At 42.1% G+C, this 20275-nt stretch overlaps 1 protein-coding gene across 1 annotated transcript in view; it reads left to right on the top strand.

The window, feature by feature from the left end:
* The first annotated feature begins 6633 nt into the window (after window positions 1–6633).
* LOC124043722 (Krueppel-like factor 12) overlaps window positions 6634–20275 on the top strand; it is a 161182-nt gene continuing 147540 nt past the window's right edge. The window contains exon 1 of the mRNA XM_046362620.1: window positions 6634–6866. The gene's annotated coding sequence lies outside the window, so the exon portion shown is untranslated. The remainder of the gene's footprint in view (window positions 6867–20275) is intronic.

A 20275-nucleotide genomic window follows, 5' to 3' on the forward strand; every position in this document is an offset into this window, starting at 1 on the left:
CGTGGCGCTCGGCGGTCGTCGTCGCCGGTCTACTAGCTATCGCCGATCCGTTGTTCTGTGTTCGTTTAGTTTTGTCTAATTGGTAGCACCTGTTTCTAGTTTGGTTGTTAGGATAGGGTATATATAGTCTGTTTAGCCCGCTTCTGTTTCGTGCGGGCTTGTTCGTCTGTTTTGTTGGTTGAGTGTATTTTGTTGTATTTTGGGTTACACGCTGTCCGGTTATATTTCTGTTCATTTGTGTTTTCACTTTGTACATGTTGTGTTTCGGGACATTAAAGCGTGTTGTTTTTCCCACATCTTTGCTCTCTGCGCCTGACTCCACACCTCTTCACTCAATATTGCGACACTGAGCACATGTGACAGATGTGACAGAGTCTGGAGACGCCGTGGAGAACGTTCTGCTGCCTGCAACATCCTCCAGCATTACCGGTTTTGCGGTAGGTCAGTCATGGTGTGGGGTGGCATTTCTTTGGGGGGCCGCACAGCCCTCCATGTGCTCGCCAGAGGTAGCCTGACTGCCATTAGGTACCGAGATGAGATCCTCAGACCCCTTGTGAGACCATATGCTGGTGGGGTTGGCCCTGGGTTTCTCCTAATGCAAGACAATGCTAGACCTCATGTGGCTGGAGTGTGTCAGCAGTTCCTGCAAGAGGAAGGCGTTGATGATATGGACTGGCCCGCCCGTTCCCCAGACCTGAATCCAATTGAGCACATCTGGGACATCATGTCTCACTCCATCCACCAACGTCACGTTGCACCACAGACTGTCCAGGAGTTGGCAGGTGCTTTAGTGAAGTTCTGGGAGGAGATCCCTCAGGAAACCATGCACCACCTCATCAGGAGCATGCCCAGGCGTTGTAGGGAGGTCATACAGGCACGTGGAGGCCACACACAATACTGAGCCTCATTTTGACTTGTTTTAAGGACATTACATCAAAGTAGGATCAGCCTGTAGTGTGGTTTTCCACTTTAATTTTGAGTGTGACTCCAAATCCAGACCTCCATGGGTTGATACATTTGATTTCCGTTGATCATTTTTGTGTGATTTTGTTGTCAGCACTTTCAACTATGGAATGAAAAAAGTATTTAATAAGAATATTTCATTCATTCAGATCTAGGTTGTGTTATCTTAGTGTACACTTTATTTTTTGAGCAGTGTACATAGCTTGTCCTACAAAAGCCTATTCCTGCGATCAATCAAAACATGTGGTGTCATCATCTTGGTCAATGAGTTGTGGTCAGACTCACTCAGACAGAACACATTTAAACTTGTGCCATTTTTCTGAATGCCATTGAGAAAACAGAAAGATGTCAAATAGTTTTTGCACAATTTTAAAGTCATTCTAGAAGTAATCATCTAATCACAACATTTTTGCTGGTAACAACAGATCATAGTTGCAGATGTTTTTGTAATCAGTTAAATGTAATGGATTACATGAAATCCCTTACTCCCCAACCCTGATTGGTACTGTAGATTTGATGTGGTAAACAAATAAATACTTTATTTATATTGTATGGAATGCTTGTGAAATAGACTAATCGCCCTTAGTCTGGTCATAAAGGACTACATTTTTCCGATGATAATACCAACCAGAAGGCGAACATATCTTGAAAGACTGGTTGCAAGGATCACTAAGGTAACACCGACATCATCTTTTAGGGGGCAGTAATGAGGTGACCAATAATGGTTGCAATTGAGATTGGCTGACTCTCACAAACACTATAGTTTTCTCCGTTTGTTTTGCTTTACGACCACCACATGCGTCTTTGGACTCGTCTGAAGTTGGTAAAGCCAATCTGCCAACTTATGTCTGTAGCGTCCAATGGCAGTCAATTAGTTGTTTAATTAAAACCTGAAAAATAAGAGACATTTAGCTTAATTGCTGAGCACTACTAGTCACTTATTCATCTTCATGTAATATCTAATCATTAGGTGTAGTCATTACTCTTATCACATTCTCCATGTATTTGAAGTGTTGTTGTAGGATACATGTTGTAGGCTACATTTATCCAAGCAGTCCATGCAGCAGTAAATGCCTGTAATTATAACCCATTACAATTAACACGACTCACAGAAAGCATCCTGCCATCCCCTCTCCCCAGTCTGTCACCTTCTTCTATCCATCCCTTGACATCTCTCCTTGAAACTCTATCCATCCATCTATAAATATCTTCCGTCTTTCAATCCATCCAGCGTTTCCCTCCATCCAGCCTCATCCTTTCATCCATGCCCCATCCCTCCTTTTCCACCATTATCCCCTCCTTCCAGTCGCTTTATCCATCCATTCATCCATCCATTCTCTCTATTCATGTGGAGATCATTATTCCGTGACAAAGAGAGTGTTAAGTGAAAAGAGCAGATATCTACAGTAAAACAGGGGGATATTAAATACGGAGCAGGTGGGCCAAGCTCACTACACTACTACATTACAATCATCTCTCTCTCTCTCACTACAGTGTATGATCATCTCTGTGTGTGTGTTTGCGCAAGTGCGTGTGCGCGCGTGCAAGTGTATTTGTGAATCAGTGTGTGTGTATGATTGTGTCTGTGTGTGTGTATGATTGTGTCTGTGTGCATGTTTGTGAATCATCAGGGTTGTCTGTGATCCTATAGTGCTAGCTAGCTCCAGGGTCTATCAGCCATGCAAATGAGCGTGGTTCCTTTACCTTAATTAACAGTCCCAGGGGACAGTGTGGTGAATAACATGAGCTCTCCTCTCCTCCCGCTCTCCACTTTCCAGTCTCCAGTGACAGGCATTGTGGAGCACAACACAACACAATGTTTCATTAAGACTGACAATTGTGGGGAGAAAACAGAGATGGGTATGTGGTGTGGTGGTGGTATTTGATTGTGGGTACCGATATGCAGGGATGTGTATCAGTGAATGGGCCAAATAACATTATGAGCATCAAAAAAATAATAAATAGAAATACAAAGAAATACAATGATGTGTTTGGGTTACTTACTCCTGCAAATGTTCACTAAAATATAATCAGTATCCTACAACTACATGTTATTGGTACCTCAGGAGCATCATTTCTACTTTGATGAATGAATTATATTCCACATTTCCTGCAATATATCTCTTTTTGTATTTAGCATATTCTCTTTTCCCTTTGAATGGGGTAGGAGGTCTCCAGTGTTCTTCCCCAGCCATGAGAGAGAGAGAGAAATAAACCAAAATAAAAGCAAAGTCTTCTCGTGTTTTGCTGATAAAAACAAAGCTTTGACTCAATTTGACATGAGGGTCTGCTATATAAATTGAAGCACCAGAACAGTCTGCATCACCTGGCATCACCCTACTAAAATCTGAAGTCAAATGTCTACTGCTTGCTGATGATCTGGTGCTTCTGTCCCCAACCAAGGTAGGCATATAGCAGCACCTATATCTTCTGCACAGATTCTGTCAGACCTGGGCCCTGACAGTGAAACTCAGTAAAACAAAAATAATCCAAAAAAGGTCCAGCTGCAAGGACCAGAAATGCAAATTCCATGTAGACTCTGTTGCTCTAGAGCACACAACAAACTATACCTACCTCAGCCTAAGCATCAGCACCACAGGTAACTTCCACAAAGCTGTCAACAGTATGAGAGACAAAGCAAGAAGAGCCTTCTATGCCATCAAAATGAACATCAAATTCGATATCCCAATTATCTGGCTAAAAATACTTGAATTAGTTATAGAACCCATTGCCCTTTATGGTTGAGGTCTGTGGTCCGCTCACCATCCAAGAATTCACAAAATGGGACAAATTGAGATGCAGAATTTGGCAAAAACATCCTCTGTGTACAACGTAAAACACCAAATAATGCATGCAGAGACGAATTAGGACGACACCCGCTAATGATCAAAATCCAAGAAAGAGCTACAACCACCTAAAAGGAAATGATTCCTAAACTTTTCATAACAAAGCCATCACCTCCAGAGAAATGAGCCTAGAGAAGAGTCCCCTCAGACTCCACAGAGCCCCAGGACAGCAACACAGTTAGATCAAACCGAATCATGAGAAACAAAAGTTAATTACATGACACATTTGAAAGAATTAACCAAACATACTGAGCAAATTGGAATGTTATTTGACCCTTAACAGAGAGTACACAATGGCAGAATAGTTGACCACTGTGACTGACAGAAAAAAAACTTTGACTTTGAGTATGAGTATAGCCTTGCTATGAAGAGAGGCCGCAGTAGGCAGACCTGACACTCGACAGAAAACAGGCGATGTGCACACTGCCTGCAAAATAAGGTGGTAACTGAGCTGCACTTCCTAACCTCCAGCCAAATGTATGACCATATTAGGGACACATACAGTGTATTCAGAAAGTATTCAGACCCCTTGAATTTTTGTAACGTTACAACCTTAAGTCTAAAATATATTTTTTTGACTCATCAATCCACACACAATACCCCATAATGACAAAGAAAAAACAAGTTTACAATACATTTTTGCAAATGTATTAAAAAATAAATGTTGAAATCACATTTACATAAGAATTCCGACCGTTTACTCAGTACTTTGCTGAAGCACTTTTGGCAGCGATTACAGCCTTGAGTTTTCTTTGATTTGACACTACAAGCTTGGCACACCTGTATTTGGGGAGTTTCTCCCATTCTTCTCTTCAGATCCTCTCAAGCTCTGTCAGGTTGGATGGGGAGCGTTGCTGCACAGCTTTTTTCAAGTGGGCTATCATGTGCCTTTTACTGAGGAGTGACTTCCGTCTAGCCACTCTAGCATAAAGGCCTGATTGGTGGAGTGCTGCAGAGATGGTTGTCATTCTGGAAGGTTCTCCCATCTCCACAGAGAAACTCTTGAGCTCTGTTAGAGTGACCATCGGGTTCTTGGTCACCTCCATGACTAAGGCCCTTCTCCCCCAATTGCTCAGTTTGGCTGGGCAGCCAGCTCTAGGACGAGTCTTGGTGGTTCCAAACTTTTTCCATTTAAGAATGATGGAGGCCGCTGTGTTGTTGAGCACCTTCAATGCTGCAGACATTTTGTGGTACCCTTCCCCAGATCTGTGCCCCAACACAATCCTGTCTCGGAGCTCTAAGGACAATTCCGTCGATCTAATGGCTTGGTTTTTGCTCTGACACCCACTGTCAACTGTGGGACCTTACATAGACATATATGCCTTTCCAAATCATGTCCAATCAATTGAATATACCAAAGTTGGACTCCAATCAAGTTGTATGAACATCTCAAGGATGATCAATGGAACCCGGATGCACCTGAGCTTAATTTTATACTCACAGCAAGGGGTCTGAATTATGTAAATCAGCTATTTCTGATATTTATTTGTAATAGATTTGCAAAAATGTCTTAAAACCTGCTTTCACTTGTTCATCTTGGGGTATTGTGTGTAGCTGTGATGAGGAAAACAATTAATTTAATCCATTTTAGAATAACAAAATGTGGGAAAAGCGAAGGGATCAGAATACTTTCTGAATGCATTGTATTTCCTCAGATTACACAGACACGCAAAGAATTTGAAAACAAATCCAATTTTGAAAAACTCTCATATCTATTAGGTGACATACCACAGTGTGCCATCACATCACCAAGATTTGTGACCTGTTGCCACAAGAAAAGGACAACCAGTGAAGCACAAACACCATTGTAAATACAAACCATATTTATGTTTATTTATTTTCCCTTTTGTACTTCAACTATTTGCACATGTTTACAACACTGTCCATAGCCATAATATCAACCAACTCTCACAGTCTCACTGCAGAATTCATCAATTCTCGTCTCTGTGTCGTTCATCCTGCTGCACTTTCACATTCCATTTCTCTACACGTCAAATTTAGAAAGTCAAGAGTTACATTTAGACACTCATTCCGAATGGTTAAGGTAAGGGTTAAGTTTTGGGATAGGGTTAAAACACTAAGTTTAGACACTCATTCCAAATGGTTAAGGTAAGGGTTACGTTTTGGGATAGGGTTAAAACACGTAGTTTAGACACTTATTCCAAATGGTTAAGGTTTGGGATAGGGTTACAACGAAAAATACAAAACCAGTGTCCACGACTGAGATTGAAAACACAACCTTCTGATCCAAAGTCATGGGATTACCCAAGCCTACTTGATGGTGAAAGCACTCCCTGTTTCCCCTAGTGGCTGGTTTTTGAAGACATTTCCCGACGTCCTCAGGACATCAATAGATGTCCAATTTCGACGTCAATCTTGAACGATCACAGGGAGTGCTTTTACCATCCTTGATGAATATAACATTTGAATTGTCTCTATTCTTTTGAAACGTTTGTGAGTGTACTGTGTACTTTTAATTTCTGATAGATAATAAATAAATGTGAAATAAACTATTTCACTTGCTTTGGCAATGTAAACATATGTTTCCAATGGCAATGAAGCCCTTTCATTGGAATTAAATTGAGAGAGAGAACGCTGCCTGCCTGGCTGCCTGAGTGGACCACGGAAGTGTTGGAAACCTCCCACGAGGGGCCCTGTGTAATTCGATGCATGCTGTTCAAGCTTAGAGTATATTGTCTTCCCATTGCTTATGAAGCCTCCACCCACTGGCCCACCCTACATTTAGCTGATCATGTGACATGGGCGGGCAGGCTAAGTCAATTGCAAGTACAACAGTTCTCTGTGCAGCTCCCATTCATTTCCTGAGAACTGCGAGAGCTCAGCAGCTGAGCGACAGAAGGGGAGGGAGCTGTGCACACAGAGAGAGAGAGAGAGAGAGAGAGAGAGAGAGAGAGAGAGAGAGAGAGAGAGAGAGAGAGAGAGAGAGAGAGAGAGAGAGAGAGAGAGAGAGAGAGAGAGAGAGAGAGAGAGAGAGGGGAGCGAGAGATAGGACTGGAGAAGAGAACTGTTTCCTACGGCTCTGCAGCTTCTGACAAGGTCTGTGTACATTTTTACTCCTTTTCTTCTCATGCTGTGGTTCACATTTGTCATGTTTGTGGGATTGTGTCTAAGTGTGCGTGTGTGTGTGTGTGTGTGTGTGTGTGTGTGTGTGTGTGTGTGTGTGTGTGTGTGTGTGTGTGTGTGTGTGTGTGTGTGTGTGTGTGTGTGTGTGTGTGTGTGTGTGTGTGTGTGTGTGTGTGTGTGTGTGTGTGTGTGTGTGTGTGTGGTTCAGCTGTCATAGCTGAACCACATTTGACAACTCCTTGTTACCTAGGTACCTACCGCACACTGGCTGGCTGGCTGACCATGCATGCCATTGTGTTGGGTTGCTGTCAGAAGGAAACTGAATCAGTGTAACACTGCTAGGAACTGGACTTGTAACACCTATTTTCGATGTGAATGCACAAGCTGTGAGATGATTATAATGAGGAATGACTGTAGACCTCAGCATAACCACAGGTTGTGATGCATTTAATAAATACTGCTTCAACCTCTGTCATGTGTTCTTGGCAATGCTTTAGCTTGTTTTAACGCAATAGTGTTGTATAGATTGAAGTCATTGTTTTTTCTTCTGTGTTTGAGAAATAGTTTTTACTAAATTAGCTGGTGAAGATTTGGGTGAGAGTACAGTATAGTAGGAGACTGTCAGGAGAAATAGTGCAGGATCCAAACTCCTTAGGAATTGCCCAAAAAGTTTGCTGGTTGTCACAGCTTTTTTTGCATGTGATAGCGGCTTGTGTGTTTCTGTGAGTGAGTGTGTATGTGTGTGTGTAGGACAGCCTTGTTTGCCTCCCGTAAAGAAGCAGCAGAAACACAGAGAGCGACAGGGCTGTTCGCAATGGGTTAAACATTCAGAAGCTCGGGTAGCAGAGGAAGGACACTGAGGGGGAGGTGTGTGTGTGTGTGTTAGTATGTGTGTGTGTACGTATATGTGTTGGGCGGGTGTTGCATGGCTGGTGTCTTGGATGTCATCGGCAGTGACTCTGACTTCCAGAGGGGTAATAATCATTGGTATTGATGGGTGTCTGTCACTGGGCTCAGAGGCTCAACTCAACACAGGCAGGGCTATGGTAGGGTGGCTGAGTGGGGGATGTGTGGTGGGGTGGCTGGGGGCCCTGGCCTGTTCTTTTCAATTACAGAGGACTGGGCCAGAGCTGTCAGCAAAGGCATTTGTACACTGGGGGTTGGGGGTCAGGGAAAGGCAAGGAGGGGCCCCCCAGGGGACTGGGGAGGGAGGGAGTTGGGAGACTCTGGCCCCTGTTCCTGGGTCTGATGTGGAAACTGAGTACTGACCTGCGTGACTTTACCCCTGTGCTGGAGAGAGGCCCCGTCCCTGCCTTCAACACTGTGACAGCCACGGGGTGTGTGTGTGTGTGTGTGTGTGTGTGTGTGTGTGTGTGTGTGTGTGTGTGTGTGTGTGTGTGTGTGTGTGTGTGTGTGTGTGTGTGTGTGTGTGTGTGTGTGTGTGTGTGTGTGTGTGTGTGTGCTCAAGGGTATTCATGGAGCCAGATTAGTGCTCATTTCAACTTTCACTTTAAATCCATTTACCATGGGCCCCTTTCACTCAGCAATAGTACACTTTAGAGGGGGTAAATTACGTGCCTTAGCATTTACACTAAACATAATTGTCAAATGTATTAAAAGTAATATTTAATCAATATATTTTTATTGCAAATATTATAAACATTTATACACAACATAGTCTTGGGCAAACATTTAGCCTAATCCTGGAACCAAAAACTAATGCCTAATGGAGAGTTCCATTGAAATACCTTTCTCGTCCAGAAAAAGGCTGAATCTCTGTCTGTTATGTACTTCACATAGGTTACTGAATGTTATGGAACAAAGACACTGTCGATCACGTTCAATGATTTGGAGAAAATAGAATAGAATACAAATTGAAGATGAAATTAGGTTTATGACCATTTGACTAAGCTTGTAATCCCGCCAACGCTATCAATCTATCAATCTCCTTCAGTATATTTCCTTTCTAGGCTGCTATTAGTAGTTCCACACCAAATAGATATATAGAGATCCGCCTAGAGATTCAATTAAAAATGACCAATCAGCGACCAATCAGCAACAAACACAGTCTATCTGTCCAATCACCAGCGGACCTAGTCTATCTGTCTAATCAATTAAAATGTATCTATCAGCAATTGACACAGCCACATCTAATCAATCAGCAGTCTACTTGTCCAATCGGTAACAGACTTTTGCTGAGTTCACGTGCTATCGGAGTTATCAAAAGCTCTTACTTTTCAGTGGGACATTTCAATACAATGACCCTCCAAAGTCAGAATTACAAGTGGAAAACTCTTGAGTACATTTTGATACCCAAATTTCAGAGTTGTGATGTTTCACCTTTCACATTTTTGAAAATTACAACCTTATCAATATCGATAAGGTAACTAGTCTGTTCATATTGTCAACGTTAAGCAGGCTAGTTAACATTATAATTAACAATGTTAGCAAGCTTATCAAGCTAGCTAAAATTGTATTGGTTGAAGAATTGTTCCAACTTCAAAGGAACTTGAACACAATCATATCAGACTTACCAGTTCCCAGTTTCCTGTGTCCCACTAGCACATGAAGCCAGCAACAGTGTAACGGTCTACAGGGTTCATTCTAGTCCAATTATAATTGCTCTACAGGATCCTGCCACCTATGGCATCATCTGCCTGACACAGTGTAATAACAGTGACACAAATTGGAACCGTTGTTGACAGACGTAATCTTATGGAATGCTACATGTACAGTATTCTAAGACAACATACACTGAACTAAAATATAAACATTAGAAGTAAAATGTTGGTCACATGTTTCATGAGCTGAAATAAAAGATCATAGAAATGTTACATACGCACACAACACTTAATTCTCTGAAATGTTGTGCACAAATTTGCTTACATCCATCCCTGTTAGCCAGCATTTCTCCTTTGCCAAGATAATCCATCCACCTGACAGGTGTGGCATATCAAGAAAATGATGCAATGCCACAGATTTCTCAAGTTTTGAGGGAGCGTGCAATTGACATGCTGACTGCAGGAATAACCACCAGAGATGTTGCCAGACAACTGAATTTTCATTTCTCTACCATAAGCTGCCTCCAACATTGTTTTAGAGAATTTGGCATTACGTCCAACCGTCCACACAACCACAGACCATGTGTAACCACGCCAGCCCAGGACCTCTACATTCGGCTTCTTCACCTGCGGGATCATCTGAGACCAGCCAACTTAACTGCTGATAAAACTGTGGGTTGGCACCACCAAATAATGTCTGGACAAACTGTCTCAGGGAAGCGTATCTGTGTGCTCGTCATCCTCACCAGGGTCTTCACCTGACTGCAGTTTGGTATCGTAACCGACTTTAGTGTGCAAAATGCTCACCTTCGATGGCCACTAGCACGCTGGAGAACTGTGCTCTTCATGGATGAATCCTGGTTTCAACTGTACTGGGCAGATGACAGTGTGTATGGAGTCGTGTGGGCAGGGGTTTTGCTGATGTCAACTTTGTGAACAGAGTGCCCCATGGTGGTGGGGGGGGGGGGGGGGGTTATGGTATGGGCAGGCATAAGCTACGGATAACAAAAACAATTGCATTTTATCGATGGCAATTTGAATGCACAGAGATACAGTGATGGGATCCTGAGGCCCATTGTTGTGCCATTCATCTGCCACCATCACCTCATGTTCCAGCATGAAAATGCACAGCCCCATGTCGCAAGGATCTGTACACAATTCCTGGAAGCTGAAAATGTCCCAGTTCTTTCAGGGCCTGCATACTCAACACATATGTCACCCGTTGAGCATGTTTGGGATGCTCTGGATTGATGTGTAAGATAACGTGTTCCAGTTCCCGCCAATATCCAGCAACTTCGCACAGCCATTGAAGAGGAGTGGGAAAATATTCCACAGGCCACAATCAACAGTCTGATCAACTCTATGTGAAAGAGATGAGGCAAATGGGGCAAATGGTGCATGAGGCAAATGGTGGTCACACCAGATATTGACTATTTTTTTGTATCCATGCCCCTACTTTTTTTAAGGTAAATATTTGACCAAGTCATGTAAAATACATAAATAGGGGCCTAGTGAATGTATTTCAATATACTGATTTCCTTATATGAACTGTAACTATGTAAAATCTTTGACATTGTTGCATGTTCCGTTTATATTTTTGTTCTGTGTACATTGTCATAATAGGCTGGACAGATTAAGGTTTTCAGAACGCTGTTTTCTGATGAAAATTACTTCATTGCATCCGCCATGGAGTTCAGTTTCATAATATTAACATGTGTATCAGCTGCTTGCCATAGTTTTGAAGTAATAGCGGAAAAACAGGCCTTATTTTAGGCAGTTTTCATCCTGTGAGCTCCTATTAACTCTTATTGAGCACCTTCTCTCCTTCCGAATGTTCTATTCCCAGCCCATTGTTCTGCATCACAATGCAAGCTTCACTGGTGTTAGCAATGAGCTGGCGTTACCGCAGGTAACTTGATATTAACAAGGTTATGGTTACTTGGTAAGCACCTCCTATGTGCGTGCGGTGTAATAGTGGGTCTAATGGTAAAGACCATAGGCAGCTCGTGAGTTTCAAGTATGGGGAAGGTTACAGTTTAACATACGATTTAAACTGATCGGCATGCCAATTATTTTTTCCACATTTCCATGGAACAGATTAATTTCAAAAATAACATTTATGTTTCTCAACACTATTTTGTTCATTCCAAATGGCTGCTGTGTATTTTGATACATGTGACCTCTGTTCATTTGTAGGCTATTAACTGAGCATATGTTGCACAGGTTCACTGATTTGCAAACCACATGGATGGGTCTACCTCATTGCTTAGCAGCTAATGGTGATTTGTAGATCTGACACAGTTGCTGTCCCAGATTGAGCCTGGCAAGGTATGTAGTACCCGCAGATGGCCACAGCGAGGCTTAAAAGAGCAGGAGCTAGAAACCCATACTGTTTTTGCAGAAAAACAAACCTTAAACCCTATCCCTAGGTCTATCCCTTTAAAAAGTTACTTCTAACCCACATTTTAGCCCTAACCCTGAATAGACAGTAAAAGGGGTTAACTAACCTCATCCAATAGCAGACACCTGTTAATTAATGTAATCTGGATTAATTAATGTTTGTATACTGTAGAGCACAGTATGTAGTAGATTATCTCATCTGTTGGAGGCAAGAATCCGGCTACGTTGAGCGAAGGGCAGAGGCGTAAGGGGAGAGGCAAGAGGGGAATGCTCCCCCCTCACATAGTGTGCATTGTGGGATGGCCCTGGCCTGTGTATGTGATGGCCCCTGAGCACAGAGAGGGCGTTGTATGTGTCTAAAGTATACTTATTTACCAAAAGTCAAAGTTAAAGTATAAATAATTTCAAATTCCTTGTATTAAGCAAAGCAGACGGCACCATTGTCTTGTTTTAAAGATTTATGGATAGCTAGGGGCACACTCCAACACTCAGACATAATTTACAAAAGATAATTTGTGTTTAGTGAGTCCGCTAGATCAGAGACAGAAGGGATGGCAATGTGTTGTCTTGATAAGTGTGTGAATTGGATAATTTTCCTGTCCTGCTAAGTATTCAAAATGTAAAGAGTACTTTTGGGGTGTCATGTAAAAAGTATGGAGTAAAATTTCCTTTTTCTTTAGGAATGTAGTGATATAATAGTAAAAGTTGTCAAACATATAAATAATCAAGTGAAGTACAGATACCCCAAAACCTACTTACGTAGTACTTTAAAGTGTGTGTGTGGGGGGGGGAGAGAGAAGAGGGTCTTGCTATATTTGTTGACACAGGCAGAAACATTAGCATCATCTTCAGATTCTCTTGTCGAATAAGTGTGAAATCCTCTAATTTTCTGGGCCAGTGTGTTAGTTATGGACTGGACTGAGGAAGAGTGAGAGTGCTAGCCCACTTTTTGTGGAATCAGACATAGACAAGCCTGTCTTTCTTGAGGAAAGACAGAAAATGCATTATGGAACTCTGCAACAGATAGCAGAAAAGTGACAATCAAGGACAAACAACAGAGCATACATTGAACGACAGTGCAAACACTGTGACCTTAGTCTAGCCATGGTGCATGGAATAAAAAGACAACAACTTCTACAACATATATTCAGCCACCCTCTGAGAAACTAAATGACATTAAAAAGGACTGAAGAACTATATAAAACAACATATTTACACATAAAAAATGGGTGAAAAACATAGCACATTACGTTCACATCCAATCCCCCGAAATCCTCAATGTTTGGGTTTAAAAGTTAGGGGATTCCTGGTTAATAAGGATCCTCGGCCTGGCTTGGGCCCAGTTTGTTTCCCAAACGTTTTCCGAAACTTATCCTGAAGATGCTTTTGGGAAACCTGTCCTGAGGTGACTCACTAGGAATGATGACACCCACAGTTCCTATACTGTGGAAGTAATCACAGATCTGACATGACTATATCGGTAAAAATTATATGAATGGAACTCTTCCTTTTTTCCCATATTTCATTATATCCAATTATGATCTTGTCTCATCGCTGCAACTCTCCAAAGAGCTCAGGAGAGGTAAAGGTTGTGTCCTCAAAAACATGACCCACCAAACCGTGCTTCTTAACACCAGCCCGCCAGCTGCAACAATGTGTCAGAGGAAACCCTATTCAGCCTGCAGGTGCCCAGCCCGCCACAGGGAGTAGCTAGAGCACGATGAGCCAAGTAAAGCCCCCTCGGCCAAACCCGGATGATGCTGCTCCAATTGTTCGCCACCCTATGGGACTCCCAGTCACGGCCAGTTGTGACACAGCCTGGGATCGAAACCCAGGCTGTAGTGACGCCACAACACTGCGATGGATTGCCTTAGACCGCTGAACCACTTGGGAGGCCATGACTCTTCTTTTTACTAATCAGACTATGTAAGACTGATGATTAAGTGAGGAAGTTAGGGAGGGAGGAAGGGAAAGAAAGGAAAAAGAAAGAAAGAGAGCAAGAGAAAGAGAGAAAAATAAGGAATGAGAGAGAGAGAAAAAGAAAGAGAGAGAAAGAAAGAGACACCATTTTGAAGATTAGTTGAACAGGTCCAAGGTGTTAACTGCCGAGTTATTCGCTTTCATTCTACGAAACTGCTTGCCACTGTTGTATTTTTCAGAAAACCAGCTACATACATACTGCACAGCTAACTTCAGCAGCCTTGAGCACGGATGCCGTACAGATCAGTGTGAACATTGATTCCAGTTGTAGGTCAAGTGTTAGGGGGGGGGAAATTATGCAAACAACATGTGGAATCCATTTGAAGAGCATTTGGCATGCCAGAGCTTGTGTACATCCCAAATGGTACCCGATTCCCTATATAGTGCACTATAAAATGTAGTGCACTATAAAGGGAATAGGGTACCATTGGGACGTAGCCCTGGTTTAGTTTTAACAAGGCCACAGCCATGTAAATGCATGTTCACGTTATGGACCATAACTCCTTCAATTAAGTCGCTAAACCACAGAGACTGTATTAGCTGAAAATGAAATGAGAATAACAGTGGTTTAAGAGAAACTGTGCATTTACATTTACATTTACATTTAAGTCATTTAGTGTGGAGGGGCGAGGGAGAGAGGGAAAATGGGAGAGCGAGTGAGAAAGAGTGATATAACAAGAGAGAGTGCATAAGTAACTGAAGTAAACACAGCTGCTAGTTTTCTTAAGTGGAGTATGATTGCTTGAATGAGTCAAACTTAGGGGAAGTGATTTCTCCCCCCTTTTTAAAAATAGGCATAGTAAGATTTCATATAATGAGTCAGTGATTAGGAATGTTTTCCTTGGTACAGTATTGTCTGTTTTCATGCAGTCAGTCTGTGTGTGTGTGTGTGTGTGTGTGTGTGTGTGTGTGTGTGTGTGTGTGTGTGTGTGTGTGTGTGTGTGTGTGTGTGTGTGTGTGTGTGTGTGTGTGTGTGTGTGTGTGTGTGTGTGTGTGTGTGTGTGTGTGTGTGCTAACTTGAGTAAGCGTTTGAGTGTATAAGTCTGTTTGCATGTATGTATACAGTACTAGTCAAAAGTTTGGACAAACCTACTCATTCAAGGTTTTTCTTTATTTTTACAATTTTCTACATTGTAGTGAATACATCAAAACAATTAAATAACACATGTGGAATAATGAAGTAGCCAAAAGTGTCAAACAAATTTTGTATTTGTCACGCCTTGGTCATTGTATTTTGTGTTTTTGTTATATGTTTGGGTAGGCCAGGGTGTGACATGGGTTTATATGTTGTGTTTCGTATTGGGGTTTGTATTATTTGGGATCGCGGCTGATTAGGGGTGTGGTATAGGCTTGGCTGCCTGAGGCGATTCTCAATTAGTGTCAGGTGCTTATCGCTTATCGTCTCTGATTGGGAACCGTATTTAGGCAGCCTTGTATTTAGGCAGAGTTCGCTTTGTATTTCGTGGGTGTTTGTTCCTGTCTCTGTGTTGTTTTCACCAGATGGGCTGTAATTAGTTTCACGTTCCGTTGTTTTTGTATTTAGTATTCAGTTATTTCATGTACCGCGATTCAGTTCATTAAAGTCATTAGTAACCTACACGCTTCATTTCGGTCCGACTCTGTTCCTTCAACAGACGAACGCCGTTACAGTATTTGGTGATTCTTCAAAGTAGCCACCCTTTGTCTTGATTACAGCTTTGCACACTCTTGGCATTCTCTCAACCAGCTTCATGAGGTAGTCACCTAGATTGTATTTCAATTAACAGGTGTGCCTTAGGTTAATTTGTTAAATTTTATCCTTCTTAATGCGTTTGTGTTGTGACAAAGTAGGGTGGTATACAGAAGATAGCCCTATTTGGTAAAAGACCAAGTGCATATGATGGCAAGAACAGCTCAAATAAGCAAAGAGAAATGACAGACCATCATTACTTTAAGACATGAAGGTCAGTACATACGGAAAATTTCAAGAACTTTGAAAGTTTCTTCAAGTGCAGTTGCAAAAACCATCATGCACTTTGATGAAACTGGCTCTCATGAGGACCGCCACAGTAAAGGAAGACCCAGAGTTAAGTTCATTTAGAGGTAACTGCACCTCAGATTGCAGCCCAAATAAATGCTTCACAGAGTTCACTTTCCTTGCTTTGTCTAACAACACTATCATGAATCTAGCAAAGAAGTTGTGGGTAGAGTGCAGTTTTTCTTCAGATTTATCACAAAACGTTTGTTGTTAGCATGGTTCTCACACTAGCTTTAGCCATAAGGGAGAAATGTTGCCAAGGCAACTGTTGTATAGCAACGCTAGACTCAAAGGGGGAGAATGTCTTCATAGCTTGACAAATTCCTATGATTTGTGAATCAGTTTCGGACCAAACAGCTAGAGTTAAGATTTTGAAAGCTTCCCTGGTCTGGACTGGAACGATAAAGAGAAGATTTCTAATGGTCACTAAGTTTGTCCTCCTTCTCAGGATCATGCTCTGTGCGGGAAATAACTCCCGCACAGTCTCTAAAGAGAAGGGCAGAGGCAAACACCTCTAATTGGATTTGACTATGTAAACAATTAGAAATTTAACACATTGTTTCATATAAAAAGAAGTGATGCAGTCAGTCTCTCCTCAACTCTTATCCAATAGAGACTGGCATGCATAGTATTTATATTAGCCCTCTGATTACAATGAAGATCAGAACCGGTCATGTCTCTTGGATAATGATTTGTAACAAATACAATGCTCAATCCAAAACGGACTGCAACTCCTTGTTAAGAGTTCATTAGCTGTGGTTGCTGACACATAAGCATACATTGACGCACAGGATTTGTTTAATGCCAGTGGCAGGTCATTGGTAAAAATAGAAAAGAGTAGAGGGGCTAGAGAGCTGCCTTGTGGTACACCACACCCTATATGTTTGAAATGAGAGAGGCTTCCATTAAAAGAAGACCCTCTGGGTTCGATTAGATAAATAGCTCTGAATTCATGATATAGCAGAGGTTGAAAAGCCATAAAATGCTCAACAGGTTATGGTCAATAATATCAATGTCTTCTTAACACTCTATAGTCTTGGCAAGTCAGTTAGGACATCTACTTTGTGCATAACACAAGTAGTCTTTGCAAAAAGTTGTTTACAGACCGATTATTTCACTTATAATTAGAATGTATGCACACATGACTGTAAGTCGCTTTGGATAAAAGCGTCTGCTAAATGGCATATATTATTATTATTATTATAATTCACTGTATCACAATTCCAGTGGGTCAGACGTTTACATACAATAAGTTGACTGTGCCTTTCAACAGCTTGGAAAATTCCAGAAAATTATGTCATGGCTTTAGAAGCTTTTGATAGGCTAATCGACATCATTTGATTCAATAGGAGGTGTCCATGTGGATGTATTTCAAGGCCTACCTTCAAACTCAGTGCCTCTTTCCTTGACATCATGGGAAAATCAAAAGAAATAAGCTAAGACCACAAAATAATTGTAGACCACAACTCTGGTTCATCCTTGGGAGTGATTTCCAAATGCCTGAAGGTACCACGTTCATCTGTACAAACAATAGTACGCACGTATAAACCCCATGCAGCCATCATACTGCTCAGGAAGGAGAAGCATTCTGTCTCATAGAGATGAATGTACTTTCGTGCGAAAAATGTGAAACAATCCCAGAACAACAGCAAAGACCTTGTGAAGATACAGGTTCAAAAGTATCTATATCCACAGAAAAAAATAATACTATATCGACATCACCTGAAAGACCGCTCAGCAAGGAAGAAGCCACTGCTCCAAAACCGTCCAAAAAAAGCCAGACTACGGTTTGCAACTGCACATGGGGACACAGATCGTCCTTTTTGGAGAACTGTTCTCTGGTCTGATGTAACAAAAATAGAACTGTTGGGCCATAATGACCATCGTTATGTTTGGAGGAAAAAGGGGGAGGCTTGCAAGCCGAAGAACACCATCCGTGAAGCATGGAGGTGGCAGCATCATGTAGTGTGTGTGCTTTGATGCAGGAGGGACTGGTGCCCTTCACAATCTAATAAAAGTATGTGGATATATTGAAGCAACATCTCAAGACATCAATCAGGAAGTTAAAGCTTGGTCACAAATAGGTCTTCCAAATGGACAATTACCCCAAGTGTACTTCCAAAGTTCTGGCAAAATGGCTTAAAGACAACTAAGTCCAATTATGATCTTGTCTCATCGCTGCAACTCTCCAAAGAGCTCAGGAGAGGTAAAGGTTGTGTCCTCAAAAACATGACCCACCAAACCGTGCTTCTTAACACCAGCCCGCCAGCTGCAACAATGTGTCAGAGGAAACCCTATTCAGCCTGCAGGTGCCCAGCCCGCCACAGGGAGTAGCTAGAGCACGATGAGCCAAGTAAAGCCCCCTCGGCCAAACCCGGATGATGCTGCTCCAATTGTTCGCCACCCTATGGGACTCCCAGTCACGGCCAGTTGTGACACAGCCTGGGATCGAAACCCAGGCTGTAGTGACGCCACAACACTGCGATGGATTGCCTTAGACCGCTGAACCACTTGGGAGGCCATGACTCTTCTTTTTACTAATCAGACTATGTAAGACTGATGATTAAGTGAGGAAGTTAGGGAGGGAGGAAGGGAAATAAAGGAAAAGAAAGAAAGAGAGCAAGAGAAAGAGAGAAAAATAAGGAATGAGAGAGAGAGAAAAAGAAATAGAACTGTTGGGCCATAATGACCATCGTTATGTTTGGAGGAAAAAGGGGGAGGCTTGCAAGCCGAAGAACACCATCCGTGAAACATGGAGGTGGCAGCATCATGTAGTGTGTGTGCTTTGCTGCAGGAGGGACTGGTGCCCTTCACAATCTAATAAAAGTATGTGGATATATTGAAGCAACATCTCAAGACATCAATCAGGAAGTTAAAGCTTGGTCACAAATAGGTCTTCCAAATGGACAATTACCCCAAGTGTACTTCCAAAGTTCTGGCAAAATGGCTTAAAGACAACTAAGTCCAGGTATTGTAGTCACATCACAAAGCCCTGACCTCAATCCTATAGAAAATATGGGCAGAACTGGAAAAGCATGTGCGAGCAAGGAGGCCTACAAACCTAACTCAGTTACACCAGCTCTGTCAGGAGGAATGTGCCAAAATTCACCCAACTTATTGCGGGAAGCTTGTGGAAGGCTACCCAAAACGTTTGACCCAAGTTAAACAATTGAAAGACAATGCTCCCAAATACTGATTGAGTGTATGTAAAACTTCTGACCCACTGGGAATGTGATGGAAGAAATTAAAGCTGAAATAAATCCTTCCTTACTATTATGCTGACATTTTAAATTCTAATGATCCTAACTGACCTAAAACAGGAAAGTTTTACTCTGATTATATGTCAGGAATTGTGAAACTGAGTTTAAATGTATATGGGTAAGGTCTATGTAAACTTCTGACCTCAACAGCATGCTGAGTCTGCTAATTTGTTTACAGAGAAATAGCATTGCATTTGGTCATTTTTTAACAGTTGCTATGAGCTGGCAGCAAGCTGATAGGTCTGCTGTTAGAACCAGTAAAGGCTGCTTTCCCACGCTTGGTTAGCGTAATTACTTCTGCTACCCTCCAGGTTTGAGGACAAATACCTTCCTCTAGATTTAAATTAAACATATGACAGATATGAGTTGCCAAAGAGTCAACTACCATCCTCATTAGCATTCCATCGAAGTTGCCAATGCCAGGAGTTTTGTCATTATTGATTGATGACTTTATTTTTTCCACCTCTCCCACACTAATTTTACAAATTCAAACTTGTCACCAAAAGCACTCACAAACGTCTACAGATGCACAATTGAGAGCATCCTGGCGGGCTGTATCACCGCCTGGTACGGCAACTGCTCCGCCCTCAACTGTAAGGCTTTCCACAGGGTAGTGAGGTCTGCACAACGCATCACCGGGGGCAAACTACCTGCCCTCCAGGACACCTACACCACCCGATGTTACAGGAAGGCCATAAAGATCATCAAGGACATCAACCACCCGAGCCACTGCCTGTTCACCCCGCTATCATCCAGAAGGCGAGGTCAGTACAGGTGCATCAAAGCTGGGACCGAGAGACTGAAAAACAGCTTCTATCTCAAGGCCATCAGACTGTTAAACAGCCACCACTAACATTGAGTGGCTGCTGCCAACACACTGTCATTGACACTGACCCAACTCCAGCCACTTTAATAATGGGAATTGATGGGAAATGATGTAAATATATCACTAGCCACTTTAAACAATGCTACCTTATATAATGTTACTTACCCTACATTATTCATCTCATATGCATACGTATATACTGTACTCTACATCATCGACTGCATCCTTATGTAATACATGTATCACTAGCCACTTTAACTATGCCACTTTGTTTACTGTGTCTACATACTCATCTCATATGTATATACTGTACTCGATACCATCTACTGTATGCTGCT

The sequence above is a fragment of the Oncorhynchus gorbuscha genome, linkage group LG09, assembly GCF_021184085.1.
Source record: "Oncorhynchus gorbuscha isolate QuinsamMale2020 ecotype Even-year linkage group LG09, OgorEven_v1.0, whole genome shotgun sequence".
NCBI classification, from domain to species: Eukaryota; Metazoa; Chordata; class Actinopteri; order Salmoniformes; family Salmonidae; genus Oncorhynchus; species Oncorhynchus gorbuscha.